Genomic DNA, 10,385 nt, shown 5'->3' with positions numbered 1-10,385 from the left:
TCTCAATACTTTGTTATATACCCTTTGTTGGCAATGACAGAGGTCAAACCTTTTCTGTAAGTCTTCACAAGGTTTTCCACACACTGTTGCTGGTATTTTGGCCCATTCCTCCATGCAGATCTCCTCTAGAGCAGTGATGTTTTGGAGCTGTTGCTGGGCAACACGGACTTTCAACTCCATCCAAAGATTTTCTATGGGGTTGAGATATGGAGACTGGCTAGGCCACTCCAGGACCTTGAAATACTTCTTACGAAGCCACTCCTTCGTTGTGTTTGGGATCATTGTCATGCTGAAAGACCCAGCCACGTTTAATCTTCAATGCCCTTGCTGATGGAAGGAGGTTTTCACTCAATCTCACGATACATGGCCCCATTCATTCTTTCCTTTACACGGATCAGTCGTCCTGGTCCCTTTGCAGAAAAACAGCCCCAAAGCATGATGTTTCCACACCCATGCTTCACAGAGGTATGGTATTCTTTGGATGCAACTCAGCATTCTTTGTCCTCCAAACACGACGAGTTGAGTTTTTACCGAAAAGTTATATTTTGGTTTCATCTGACCGTATGACATTCTCCCAATCTTCTTCTGGATCATCCAAATGCTCTCTAGCAAACTTCAGACGGGCCTGGACATGTACTGGCTTAAGCAGGGGGACACGTCTGGCACTGCAGGATTTGAGTCCCTGGTGGCGTAGTGTGTTACTGATGGTAGGCTTCGTTACTTTGGTCCCAGCTCTCTGCAGGTCATTCACTAGGTCCCCCCGTGTGGTTCTGGGATTTTTGCTCACCGTTCTTGTGATCATTTTGACCCCACGGGGAGCCCCAGATTGAGGGAGATTATCAGTGGTCTTGTATGTCTTCCATTTCCTAATAATTGCTCCCACAGTTGATTTCTTCAAACCAAGCTGCTTACCTATTGCAGATTCAGTCTTCCCAGCCTGGTGCAGGTCTACAATTTTGTTTCTGGTGTCCTTTGACAGCTCTTTGGTCTTGGGCCACAGTGGAGTTTGGAGTGTGACTGTTTGAGGTTGTGGACAGGTGTCTTTTATACTGATAACAAGTTCAAACAGGTGCCATTAATATAGGCAACGAGTGGAGGAAAGAGGAGCCTCTTAAAGAAGAAGTTACAGGTCTGTGAGAGCCAGAAATCTTGCTTGTTTGTAGGTGACCAAATACTTATTTTCCACCATAATTTGCAAATAAATAAATAAAAAAAATCCTACAATGTGATTTTCTGGATTTCTTTTCTCATTTTGTCTGTCATAGTTGAAGTGTACCTATGATGAAAATTACAGGCCTCTCTCATCTTTTTAAGTGGGAGAACTTGCACAATTGGTGGCTAACTAAATACTTTCCCCCCCCACTGTATATGTTTGTGTTATTGATCCAGAGTGTGATTTCCTCTTAATTGGCACCCTATTCTCCATATAGTGTACTATTATTGACAAGAGCCATATGGGACCTGGTGAAAAGTAGTGCACTACATAGGGGATAGGGTGCCATTTGGGACAAAGCCTATCATCATGGGGTTAACTACTGTTAAAGAATATAATAGCATAAGTCTTAATGAATAGGGCTTCCAGAACCGTACTATTTCTGATTAGTGTCTCGGGGGAACACAGTCCTGTGTGTTCAGATGATCTGCCATTAAAGGGACAATCCAGTATTGGTACATCCATTTTTTTTAACCTTTAAATGAATGATATATAGCCATTGATTGTTAATGAATTTAACGTATAAATGCCTCATGAGCTCAGTCTTACCCCATCAGAACCCAAATGATCAGCTTGTTTCACTACATTGCTTGTAAAACAATGTAATTAGTAACTAACACTGTAGAGCTTCAGAACATGGTTAAAACTAGCATGTTGATCTCGTGGATTGCTTCATCTTTGAATTTGAGTGGTTTAATTTCTCCAGCTCCATCCCTCAGCTGTTTACCAAAAGAAAGTAGCGGGCGGCCATTTAGTTGCTTGAATCCCAGATTGCCCCTTTAAGGATGCTCATGGGTAAAGAGCAATATAAAAAAAGATGACGTTTTGTGTGCTTGATATTTGGGTTTGTGACAGTTTTTCATACTTGTTCCTCCTTTGCACATTCTCAAGATATTAAATTAATGTGACCTATAGTTCACTGGTGCTTAACAATAAGATCTGTGGAGGAAAACTATGGACTGTAAAATGTAAGGGACTTGTTATGGAAAAAAGACTAAAGAGCCTATGGAAAGTTTTCAATACATGTCTTGGGGTCTTGTTTAAACTAGTGTGAATGTAGCTATTTATTTTAGTGTACATACAAATAAAAATCTATTTAAGAAGGGTTAAATGAATGTGTGTGGTTTTGTACTCTGTGAATGTCAGGTGTTACAGGCGCTTACAACCAATGATCATCCCAACCACCCAGGATGACCTCTGCTCTCTGACCTCTGCTCTCTCTTGTTAAATCGTCAAAATGCTCAAACAACATTTGTACTATTTTTAATGAATTAATTTTCACTCTCCACACCATTGTATTTTCTGACGTGCTGTAAAGAGGGTAAGAATATTTATCAATAAAAATTAAGTGGGTTATATTAAACCTTTTATTTTCCATTAAAAACGAACACCTAGATTGAGAAAGCAGTGTTCTCTATAATAGCATAGTAAGGCTGATAATGAATAAGATGCTGGTCTACTGGTTGATATCTGGTTCTGATCTTTATAATTGATGGTTATTTGTTAGACATGTTGTCTCTTTCAGGAATAATGGAGACTGGACCAGGCCGTCTGTTTGTGACTCTTGTTTCTCCTCCACAGTTCACACTGAGTCAGGTAACTACACTGCTAATGCCCTCTGTGTCTGGTAACTACACTGCTAATTCCCTCTGTGTCTGGTAACTACACTGCTAATTCCCTCTGTGTCTGGTAACTACACTGCAAATTCCCTCTGTATCTGGTAACTACACTGCTAATTCCTTCTGTGTCCTGTAACTACACTGCCAGTTCCCTCTGTGTCTGTTAACTACACTGATAATTCCCTCTGTGTCTAGTAACTACACTGATAATTCCCTATGTGTCTGGTAACTACACTGATAATTCCCTCTGTGTCTGGTAACTACACTGATAATTCCCGCTGTGTCTGGTAACTACACTGATAATTCCCTCTGTGTCTGGTAACTACACTGATAATTCCCGCTGTGTCTGGTAACTACACTGATAATTCCCTCTGTATCTGGTAACTACACTGATAATTCCCGCTGTGTCTGGTAACTACACTGATAATGCCCTCTGTATCTGGTAACTACACTGATAATTCCCGCTGTGTCTGGTAACTACACTGATAATTCCCTCTGTATCTGGTAACTACACTGATAATTCCCTCTGTATCTGGTAACTACACTGATAATTCCCTCTGTGTCTGGTAACTACACTGATAATTCCCGCTGTGTCTGGTAACTACACTGATAATTCCCTCTGTGTCTGGTAACTACACTGATAATTCCCTCTGTGTCTGGTAACTACACTGATAATTCCCGCTGTGTCTGGTAACTACACTGATAATTCCCTCTGTATCTGGTAACTACACTGATAATTCCCGCTGTGTCTGGTAACTACACTGATAATGCCCTCTGTATCTGGTAACTACACTGATAATTCCCGCTGTGTCTGGTAACTACACTGATAATGCCCTCGGTATCTGGTAACTACACTGATAATGCCCTCTGTATCTGGTAACTACACTGATAATTCCCGCTGTGTCTGGTAACTACACTGATAATTCCCTCTGTGTCTGGTAACTACACTGATAATTCCCTCTGTGTCTGGTAACTACACTGATAATTCCCTCTGTATCTGGTAACTACACTGATAATTCCCGCTGTGTCTGGTAACTACACTGATAATGCCCTCTGTATCTGGTAACTACACTGACAATTCCCGCTGTGTCTGGTAACTACACTGATAATTCCCTCTGTATCTGGTAACTACACTGATAATTCCCGCTGTGTCTGGTAACTACACTGATAATTCCCTCTGTATCTGGTAACTACACTGATAATTCCCGCTGTGTCTGGTAACTACACTGATAATGCCCTCTGTATCTGGTAACTACACTGATAATTCCTGCTGTGTCTGGTAACTACACTGATAATGCCCTCTGTATCTGGTAACTACACTGATAATGCCCTCTGTATCTGGTAACTACACTGATAATTCCCTCTGTGTCTGGTAACTACACTGCTAATTCCCTTTGTCTGGTAACTACACTGATAATTCCCTCTGTGTCTGGTAACTACACTGCTAATTCCCTTTGTGTCTGGCAACTACAATGCTTATTCCCTTTGTGTCTGGTAACTACACTGATAATTCCCTCTGTGTCTGGTAACTACACTGCTAATTCCCTTTGTGTCTGGTAACTACAATGCTTATTCCCTTTGTGTCTGGTAACTACACTGATAATTCCCGCTGTGTCTGGTAACTACACTGATAATTCCCTCTGTATCTGGTAACTACACTGATAATTCCCGCTGTGTCTGGTAACTACACTGATAATGCCCTCTGTATCTGGTAACTACACTGATAATTCCTGCTGTGTCTGGTAACTACACTGATAATGCCCTCTGTATCTGGTAACTACACTGATAATGCCCTCTGTATCTGGTAACTACACTGATAATTCCCTCTGTGTCTGGTAACTACACTGCTAATTCCCTTTGTCTGGTAACTACACTGATAATTCCCTCTGTGTCTGGTAACTACACTGCTAATTCCCTTTGTGTCTGGTAACTACAATGCTTATTCCCTTTGTGTCTGGTAACTACACTGATAATTCCCTCTGTGTCTGGTAACTACACTGCTAATTCCCTTTGTGTCTGGTAACTACAATGCTTATTCCCTTTGTGTCTGGTAACTACACTGCTAATTCCCTCTGAGTCTGGTAACTACACTGCTAATTCCCTCTGTGTCTGGTAACTACACTGATAATTCCCTCTGTGTCTGGTAACTACACTGATAATTCCCTCTGTGTCTGGTAACTACACTGATAATTCCCTCTGTGTCTGGTAACTACACTGATAATTCCCTCTGTGTCTGGTAACTACACTGATAATTCCCTCTGTGTCTGGTAACTACACTGATAATTCCCTCTGTGTCTGGTAACTACACTGATAATTCCCTCTGTGTCTGGTAACTACACTGATAATTCCCTCTGTGTCTGGTAACTACACTGCTAATTCCCTCTGAGTCTGGTAACTACACTGATAATTCCCTCTGAGTCTGGTAACTACACTGCTAATTCCCTGTGTGTCTGGTAACTACACTGCTAATTCCCTCTGAGTCTGGTAACTACACTGCTAATTCCCTCTGAGTCTGGTAACTACACTGCTAATTCCCTCTGTGTCTGATAACTACACTGATAATTCCCTCTGAGTCTGGTAACTACACTGCTAATTCCCTCTGTGTCTGGTAACTACACTGATAATTCCCTCTGAGTCTGGTAACTACACTGCTAATTCCCTCTGAGTCTGGTAACTACACTGCTAATTCCCTCTGTGTCTGATAACTACACTGATAATTCCCTTTGTGTGTGTACGACACCTGCATTTTTGTTAAATGTTTTGAATGCACATTAAAATAAATGACGTCTCACAGTCTGTGTGTCTTTAGTGGTGGGTAATATACCTACAGTCTGTGTGTCTTTAGTGGTGGGTAATGTACCTACAGCCTGTGTGTCTTTAGTGGTGGGTAATGTACCTACAGTCTGTATGTCTTTAGTGGTGGGTAATGTACCTACAGTCTGTATGTCTTTAGTGGTGGGTAATGTACCTACAGTCTGTATGTCTTTAGTGGTGGGTAATGTACCTACAGTCTGTGTGTCTTTAGTGGTGGGTAATGTACCTACAGTCTGTGTCTTTAGTGGTGGGTAATGTACCAACAGTCTGTGTGTCTTTAGTGGTGGGTAATGTACCTACAGTCTGTATGTCTTTAGTGGTGAGTAATGTACCTACAGTCTGTATGTCTTTAGTGGTGGGTAATGTACCTACAGTCTGTGTCTTTAGTGGTGGGTAATGTACCAACAGTCTGTATGTCTTTAGTGGTGGGTAATGTACCTACAGTCTGTGTCTTTAGTGGTGGGTAATGTACCTACAGTCTGTGTCTTTAGTGGTGGGTAATGTACCTACAGTCTGTGAAAAAGTATTTTTCCACTTTCTGATTTTCTCTATTTTTGCATATTTTTAATACTGAATGTAATCAGATCTTCAACAAAACCTAATATTATATAAATGGAACCTAAACAAATGTATTGTTAAACAAATGTATAGCTAAACACACGTATTGTTAAACAAATGTATAGCTAAACAAATATAGAGCTAAACGAATGTATAGCTTAAAAAGTATCGTCTACTTATTTTATTTATTTAATCGTTATGCAACACCCAACTCAATAACTGGTTATGCCACCTTTAGCTGCGTTGACTGCAGCCAAATGCTTCCTGTAGTTGTTGATCAGTCTTTCACATCGCTGTGCAGGAATTATGGCCCACTCTTGCATGCAGAACTGGTTAAACTCGTGACAAATGTGGGTTTTGAGGAATTAACTGCTTGTTTGAAATCCTGCCATAAACAGGGTCAGTTCAATAACATACTATATACACGGTCAGTTCAATACCATACTATATACAGGGTCAGTTCAATACCATACTATATACAGGGTCAGTTACAATACCATACTATATACAGGGTCAGTTCAATACCATACTATATACAGGGTCAGTTCAATACCATGCTATATCCAGGGTCAGTTCAATACCATACTATATCCAGGGTCAGTTCAATACCATACTATATACAGGGTCAGTTACAATACCATACTATATACAGGGTCAGCTCAATACCATACTATATACAGGGTCAGTTCAATACCATACTATATACAGGGTCAGTTCAATACCATTCTATATACAGGGTCAGTTCAATACAATACTATATACAGGGTCAGTTCAATACCATACTATATACAGGGTCAGTTCACGACCATACTATATACAGGGTCAGTTCAATACCATACTATATACAGGGTCAGTTCAATAACATACTATATACAGGGTCAGCTTAATACCATACTATATACAGGGTCAGTTCAATACCATACTATATACAGGGTCCAACCAGCCAGTCAAAATGCTCTCAATGGTACAGCTGTATAACTTTTTGAGGATTTAAGGGCCCATACCAAATTTTTTCAACCCCCCGAGGGGGAAGAGGCACTGTCACGCCTTCTTCATGACTGTATATGTGTGTTTGGACCATTTTAAGTCTATAGTGATTTGGACACCAAGGAACTTGAAGCTCTCAACCTGCTCAACTGCGGTCCCATCAATGTGGATAGCGACGTGCTCCAATCTGGTTTTCATGCCCACCACAGCACAGAGACAGCCTTAGTTAACTAGGTAAATTATCTTAGAGCCAACACAGATGCCAAACAGCTCTCTGTCCTTGTACTCTTAGATTTAAGTGCTGCATTTGACACTGTTGACCATGATGTCCTACTGGACAGACTGGAGATGTCACGTCCTGACCTTAGTTCCTTTTTTATGTCTCTGTTTTAGGTTGGTCAGGGCGTGATTGGGGGTGTTTTGTGTTCTATGTTTTCCATTTCAATGTGTTTGGCCTGGTATGATTCCCAATCATGATTCCCAATTGGTCATTTAGTGTTCTGTTTATTTTTATTAAACATCATGAACACTTACGACGCTGCACCTTGGTCCTCACCTTCTTCCACCAATGACAACCGTTACAGGAGAGGTGGGTTGGCCTCTCCAGTCCAGACCTATTTAACCAGTCGACCATGATGTCCTACTGGACAGACTGTAGAGGTGGGTTGGCCTCTCCAGTCCAGACCTATTTAACCAGTCGACCATGATGTCCTACTGGACAGACTGTAGAGGTGGGTTGGCCTCTCCAGTCCAGACCTATTTAACCGGTGAAGAGTTTTTTGCCACCCTTGGTGAACATAACTCAGAGAAAATACATATCACGTGGCGTTCCACAAGGTTAGATTTTGGGTCCGGTCCTGTTCAGTTTATATATGCTACCCCTTGGCAGCGTTATCAGAAAGCACAGGATTGATTTTCAATGCTACGCAGACGATACACAACTGTACATTTCTGTGTCAACAGAGTATTTTAGCTCCAAGGATAAATGAGTAGACTATATTAGTGATTTAAATACTTGGACTTTCTCCAGCTAAATCCAGACTAGACAGAGGTACTTATTGTTGGTGTCAAGGCACAGAGAGAGAATATAGTCGCAACATTTTAATTCACAGGCAATAAAGATAAAACACCAGGTAAAAATCCTAGGTGTTATTTTTGATTCTGAAATAAATGTTGAATCACACACCAGGAATGTGACCAAAATATAGCTTTTTACCACCTGTTTTTAAATCAATCCACTGCACCCTAATACATGTCAGACATGCTTATAAGTTATGTACCCAGTAGGTCCCTTAGGTCCTCTGGCACTGTCCTTTAACTATCCCAAAGCCAACATGGAGAGGCAGCCTTTAGTTATTATGCCCCCAGCCTCTGGAATAGCTTGCCAGAGAACCTGAGGGGAGCCCAAACTGTGGACAATGTTTAAAACACATTTTAGTCTGCTTTTTAGTTTTTCACTCTGTGTATTCTGTTTTTTATCTGATGTTTATTTTCTAGTAGATATTTCAGCTTTTATTTTCATAGTTTTTTATTTATTTGTTCCTGTAAAGCACATTGCGTAGCATCCATGTCTGAGATGTTCAGTATAAATAAAGCTTTGTTTTATTTTATTCAGTTCATCAATTTGCTAATATTATTAGAATCACAAGTAGGAAAATATCTTAAAGGGACAATCTGCATTTGGTGCAAACATTTTTGGACTTCTAAATTAATGTTATATAACCAATGATTCCTGAAGAATATAACTTGCCTCAGGAGCTTAGTTCAACGGACCCCATTAGAACCCCATTAGAACCCAAAATACAAGCTTGTTTTACTCCGTTGTTTGTAAACAATGTATTTGTAAACAAACTCTGTATAGCTTCAAAACATGGTTAAAACTCTAATTTCATGGATGGCCAGTCCTTGCATCTATAGCTCGCTTTATGAATTTCAATGGTTACATCCCTCAGCTGTTTACCAAAGAAAGTGGTGGGAGGCCGTTTAGTTATTTGAATCCCAGATTGCCCCTTTAAGGATAATGGGATAGTGATGCTCACAGGTAAAGAGGGATCAGTGTTTGCGGAAATATATTTTATTTGATTCCTTATTTTCGTTTTGTGTGTTTGATATTTGGGTTTGTGACAGTTTTTTCTCACACTTGTTCCCGCTGCCTGTCTACATGTTCAAGGATGTCTTTGCACATTATAAAGATATGAAATGAATGTGACCTGTAGTTCACTGGTGCTGAATAATAAGATCACATTCTAAAGATATTAAATGAATGTGACCTGTAGTTAACTGGTGCTGAATAATAAGATCACATTCTAAAGATATTAAATGAACGTAACTGTCACGTTCTGACCTCTATTTCCTTTGTTTTTGTATTTATTTAGTATGGTCAGGGCGTGAGTTGGGTGGGCAGTCTATGTTTGTTTTTCTATGTTTTGGTCTAGTTCTATGTTCGGCCTGATATGGTTCTCAATCAGAGGCAGGTGTTCGTCATTGTCTCTGATTGGGAACCATATTTAGGTAGCCTGGGTTTCACTGTGTGTTTGTGGGTGATTGTTCCTGTCTTTGTGTTTTGCACCAGACAGGGCTGTTTTGAGTTCTCACGTTTCTTGTTTTGTTTTCGTTAGTTTGTTCATGTGTAGTGATTTAATAAATACAATGAACAACCACCACGCTGCGCTTTGGTCCGCCTTTAATTCACAAGAGGAGAACCGTTACAGTAACCTGTAGTTCACTGGTGCTGAATAATAAGATCACATTCTAAAGATATTAAATGAATGTAACCTGTAGTTAACTGGTGCTGAATAATAAGATCACATTCTAAATATATGAAATGAATGTGACCTGTAGTTCACTGGTGCTGAATAATAAGATCTGTGGAGGAAAACTATGGACTGTAAAATGTAAGGGACTTCCTGTGGAAAAACACAAGACATTAAAGAGCCTCTAGAAAGGTTTGAAAGCCTTGCTCTCCTTGGCTGTTCCTTTTAATGTACACTCAAATGGAAATGATTTAGAAGAGGTACATGAGTGTGAACGTGTGTTTGTCCGTGGTGAGATTCAAACACGTTAACACTAGATTATTACACTAGATGTTTATGTTATACTTCCATCTCGACCAACCACCCTCCTTTCAGTTTTGCCTTAAATAACCATCTGTCTTATGTGACCATATCAAACATGACTTATACTAATTTAAGTGT

This window comes from Oncorhynchus mykiss, chromosome 1, assembly GCF_057628025.1.
Source record: "Oncorhynchus mykiss isolate SJ-2025 chromosome 1, ASM5762802v1, whole genome shotgun sequence".
Lineage (NCBI taxonomy): Eukaryota > Metazoa > Chordata > Actinopteri > Salmoniformes > Salmonidae > Oncorhynchus > Oncorhynchus mykiss.
The sequence above is the reverse complement of the archived record's forward strand: the minus strand, read 5'-3'. Positions refer to the sequence as shown.